The following is a 6,000-nucleotide window of genomic DNA, read 5'->3' as shown; positions in this document are numbered from 1 at the left end:
AGTATTTCGTGAGTCCTTCTAACATGTTTTTAAATATAACTACGGTTGTAGTTGAAGAGTTTGTAAATTAACATGAACCGAAGCTGTTGCCTGTTGCAATATACAGTCTATGGTTGCTACAGAGGATTGTGGGTAATGTAATGTCTTCGGCCATCCAAAACTCATAGAAAACGACTTGTTTCTCAGAATTGAAGGGGAAAACATGACAAAAGCATTGTACACACACTAAAACCTATCAATGTCGTTTAATTAACAAGGATAATCTGGTGTTTTTGAGTTGATGAGTAGTGGAGATATCACTGTCAAATCAATCGACAGTAAGGTACAGGTAAGTACTTACTTCCGGGTGTACAATTCTCCGTTATCCAATGGGAATGGACGCTCACATTGCCTTTAACAGCCTCCGACACAAACGAATGCCGTGCTTCCATGAGCATCAAATCCCGCCGCAGATGGGAATACATTGCAATCAGTTGAAAGCTATTTGCGTCTGTTTATGAAGCTGAAGGAGCCTAGGAGCGTCCCAACTGCACGCCTCGGGACCCTGACCAAGCGTCGCTCCTGGACGTTTATGGAGTGAGAGTGTGTTGCTTTTCTCTCTCTCTAAGCTGCTGTTGGCAGTATGATAAAGTTATCAAATTAGTAACTTTTCTCTACAGTTGCAAGGAAGCAGACAGGCCCGGTTCCAGAACAAAATGAGTCAGGGTGCATCTGAGATTAGAGAGGGTGCAGTGGTAAAGTGCTATTTTTTTTAGTGGGGAGTGGACCTAACACCCTCTAGGCGGGTCCTCACCTCCTCTAGGGGGGTCCTCACCTCCTCTAGGGGAGTCCGGGGGCATGCTCCCCCGGGAAGATTTTTTTTTAAATATTGAAGTTAAAAGCATCAATCTGGTGCACTTTGAGAGCAAAATGAAGAGATCTATGGATACATCTCAACATCCATATGAAACAGAACTGTAAACAGATTTACTTTTTCTTTATGGATATTTTACAAATCACTCCCCTTTTAAGACCGAAATGTCTACATGCATAGCAGAAGATGGCATCTTTTTTACAGGAATATTCCAGCCAATCTCTGTTTTGAAACCATGAGCTGCAAAATGAGTGCCTTACCCCACTGTACAGGCGAGTTGGGTACTTTTTTTAATATACCTGGGCAGGCTCTCTTTTGCCGAGGTCCTCTGGCACTTGCGGGCCGCTGAAGGGGTGGCGGTGTTTGGGGCAACGAAGACGGCTGCGGCTGCTCCGCCTCCGTGGGCGAGGCGGGCAAAGCCGGCGAGTCGGGCGGGAGGACGTTAGTGTCCACGACAGTGGCCGCGGGTAACGTAATGTCCCCATGATCTGAACTGTTATTACCTGCAGTAGATGCAGTGTTACTGCTGGCGATAAGGGCTGGTTGTTTTAACCATTTTCTGATGTCCATCATTAACTGCTGTGTAAGCACCTTGCAAATGACGAACGCACAGGGGCACAGGTCACGTGCACCTGACATAATAACGTTACTTACCGTTTAAATTGACCAAATAAATGCAGCAGACAATGTTATTTAACCACAATTACAAACATTTTATTTCAACTATATTCTTCTTCTTATTATTATTATTATTATTATTATTATTACTACTACTATTATTATTATTATTATTGTTATTATATATGTCATATTTTTCACTTTTCATTTAGTTTTTTTCACTTTTCATTTTTCAAATGAGGGTGCATAACGACTCAACTGAGGGTGCAATGCACCCTTATGCACCCCCGTAGAACCGGGCCTGGAAGCAGATCACCTCAGAATAGACAATGGATCAGTCAAGGAAAAACTTAAATCTCATTAAAATAATGATCACTTATTTGGAGGCGTGTGGCGCAGTGGGGTAGTGCGCTGATCTTTGAATCAGAGGATAGCAAGTTCGAGTCCCACTGCAGTCAGCATTTCGTTGTGTCCCTGGGCAAGACACTTCACCCCAAATTGCTCCTGTGGGGATTGTCCACAGTACTGAGTATGTAAGTCGCTTTGGATAAAAGCGTCTAACAAGTAACATGTAATGTAATGTAATCACTTAATCTGCATATCCTTTTGCCTATCTCAGTCCGGATCACATTATTCACTTATTATTGTTATACTGCTGGTTTTGCATTACATTTTCAAACATTGGTTGTTATAATTGTCAAACAGGCATTACATTTGATGTGATATCAAAAGTGTCTAAAACACTCATTAATCACTTTGTGCATCTGCACCTTGATTCCTGTGAACTCAGTATAGGAACAATATGAGTACTAGGACATGAAGCAATGTCAGAAACCACACAGAGCGTGGGTCCTGCTGTACCTGCTTTTTTAAATAAGTAAAATAGCGGAGAATAAATCCCCCCCACTGTGCTGCTGTATTTCTTTTATTGCACATTCAGGCCCCGGCTCCACGAGGACAAATACGGCAAAACGCATCGGAGTAACGCAAATGCAACCGCAAAAAACCTTCCGTCCCCACGCAATATACACCGGATTGTGTCAAGCTCCACGAGACGGCTCCGTTTACATCCAAACGCTGGAAAAGCTGCAGTACATATGCCGAGCCTGTACGTGGCGCTGTAACTTCCTCCACAAAAGCAGCAACTTCCTCCACAAAAGCAGCGAAGAAGAATGGTTGTCATGGCTGCACTTCTGTGTATTCTCCGCGGTGGGGGCCGACAGAACCGGGCAGAGTTTTTCGCCGGTCAGCGTGTGTTAAAGTTTAAATCTTCCGGACAAAATTATAAAAGTGCCGGTCAAAGGTCTTCATTGTTATTTATTGAGCTTTAAAACAAATACGCATGAGAAATATGCGGATTCAACCCGTTTTCGTCCTCGTGGAGCCGGGGCCTCAGCATCATGCGGCGCTGTCCTGTTGTTTCTACAGCTCGGTGCTGCGGTGTGCTGCCATCTAGCGGTCATACAGACCAACAACACGGTGAGCGGCACTTCAGAGTGAAGGACACACGGAAGGTTTCTCATTTCTGTAATTTCCCTCCTCGACTCCTATCCTCGTGTTTTAGTCCCGCCCACAGGAGATGCGAGCGGAGGTGTCGAAGAAGGGAACCGATGAGAGAGGAGGGGGGAAGCAGCATAGATATATAGGAAGTAGCAGGCGTTTAGAGAAATTAGAAATCCTCTCACGTCCATTAATGATGACAGAAGGCACAGCAGCTCTGATGAGCAGAACTGTGTTCATGACAATTTAGGCCTATTTAGCCTACTTTTAATTCATTGACAGTGCGGTATAATGAGACAATAACAGGCTACAGATGCGGACATATACACACACACACATATATATATTTATATAAATATATACAATTTCAGAATCAAACAAGTATGAGAGCACTCTCATAATAACGTAACACTATCAGAGACTGGATATATCCCCCCCCCCCCCCCCCCCCCCCCCCTCTCTGGTCGCTACAATGGGGAATTGAAATTACAGGCCAAAAGTTTTATTTACAAGTATTAAAAGTAAGCAGAGGACACCAAACCAACTGAGACCTGTCTGTCCGCTGCATCTACGCACACACACACACACACACACACACACACACACACACACACACACACACAAACACACACACCTACACACTGTATACACACCTACAGCTCTTAAAGCATATAATATCAGCCGTTGTTTATTTTATTATGTGAAGCACTAAATGGTTTTAGAAAAATATCGACTCTTTGTTTGTAGATATCTACTAAACTAAAGCATACCAATAAAGAGAGTAAGGCGCGTTTCCACTACACGGCCTCGCTCTGCCCCGCTCGGTATGGCTGGGCCTCGTTAGGACTGGCTCACTTTATGGCGCATTTCCATTACAGTTTAGGAACTGGGGCAGTATCTATAGTAACGCAGTGTAGGCGGAGCCGTGACGTGATCTTCAGAGGACCCCAGAAAAACAACACAGCCGTTAGCTGTTAGCACTCAGAGCTCACAGCTCCTCATATATGTTCAGAAACTAGACAAAAGTTAAACAAGTACAAACCACAGACTGCCTGTGTCATGGTGAATACAGTCGCTGCTTTATTTATGTCTGTATAGGCCGTTGTTGTGAGTGTGGACGGTCGGAGCATATACTGCGTTAGCTTAGCCAATCTCCATTTAGAAAACAAGCATTTTAAAAGGTTTTTCCCCTGCCGTCTGTCTGCAGACTTGACAAAGCATTAATTCATGGTTTTTACTAACCGGTATCAGTATGTTGTTACTTCGGCATCATTTTGAAACGTGTATTACAATTAAATCACGGTCAAATATGTCCATCTTGTTGTAGTTGTAGCCCCCTTGCCAGCGACGCTCTCTCTAGTTTAGCATACTCAGCCCGACTCAGCCTCGTTGTCTCTGGCCCTGGACCCACGATTTTATGAGGCCAGAAAAACTGTGAATTAGGACCCGCCGGCCGGTACTAGGCCAAGTGGAAACGCAACCAAAGACGGACGTCACAGCCCTCTTAAACCGGGCTGCGCGCTGTAGTGGAAACGCGCTAACCGAGGGAAAAAAATGTTTTCCAATCTTCTTTATTTTTAATTTCCTACTTATTTAGGGTTAAAAACACATCTTGCAATTTAGACTTTTTTAATTTAATTTAATTTTTAAATGTTACAGTATGTCCACTGTAGAGGACGTTAGGACCATTTTAGTTTGAAAAGACAGCAAAATTAACAGATAGACTATGTAACGTATTATGGTTATAGAGTGATATTAATACAATAATACATTCACCTTTATTTAAAACATAAATAGGTAATTGATCTGAACATTGCTGTTTATTTGGTCACTAAATAACGAATTAGTTGTTTGGTGAATCTTTCCAGATCTTCAAAGACTTTGTAGTCAATGTACTGGGAAAGTACCTAATTGACTCCAGTCGGCACGGGCTGTAGGGTCATCTTGACTAGTTTTATGGATGTGGTCTCCATTTGACCATGCTCATAGAAACAAACTTGGCATTCCTGAGGCAATTCTCATTTTTCATGGCTCCACTTAAAATAAAAACAACAATAAGACATACATGCTACTCTTGGCCCACAGGGGGCCATGTCTTTCCAGCTCGTCCCTATCTGTCTCTCTGGGTGTTTCTCAATCGCAAGTACGCTTGCTTGGTAGCACATGTCTGCCGAGCATCTTGCTTCAGAAGCGAGTCAAGAATACTTCCTGACATTCGGAAAACGAAGAGTGGAACACGCTAGCAAGTGTGCGTCATATGAGAGGCCCCGCCTTACATCTTCCGCCACAGATTTGGGGAAATTGGTCCATGCGCAAAGCATTGTGGGGATTTTAAGACCGCGGAGTCTACTCATGTGCAGCCTCGATATTTCTCCAAACGGAGTACGCCGGGCTCGGTAGATTTCCAAGTATGCTGGAGATTGGAACAGTACTTCGGCGGGACTCGATGACGTAGTATGCTTGAAATAGTGGCTCTGCAGCAGCTTTACTCGCGATTGAGAAACACCCTCTGTCTGTATCTGTGCGCTCATGGAGCCTCCTGCATCTTTCCCCCCCTTCTTCTTGACCCTCTTCTATCCCAGGTGTGAAATCCTCATCTCTCTCATCATCTGAGAGCTCACAATCTGAATCTCCCTTAACTATCTGGTACAGAAAATGTCTGCTTCAGTTCCGTCTCCTGCAACAATATTGAGTCATTAAGTCCATGAAGATGGTCCTGACGTCCACTAGAATGGACATTTATAAAAGGGCTGTTATTTCAAAACTTGAATTATTGCTTTCAGAACTAATTATATAGTTCCTCACATTGTTAATAAACAAGAACATATATGATTTTCATGGTAAAAAAATACAATTATTCAACAATATTTGACTTCTCCTGCTTCTATAAAATGTTGTTTTTGGTATGCCAGCCATTTTGGATGAAAAGAAAGAGGAACTTCCCAGCATGCAATTTTAACCAATGACATATCACTGGAAAGACCAGGATGTCCTCTGTACAGTACATCAGAGATTGATAGAGGAGCTCA

Source organism: Trematomus bernacchii, unplaced genomic scaffold (assembly GCF_902827165.1).
Source record: "Trematomus bernacchii unplaced genomic scaffold, fTreBer1.1, whole genome shotgun sequence".
Taxonomy (NCBI): Eukaryota; Metazoa; Chordata; class Actinopteri; order Perciformes; family Nototheniidae; genus Trematomus; species Trematomus bernacchii.
Note: the sequence above shows the minus strand (reverse complement) of the source record.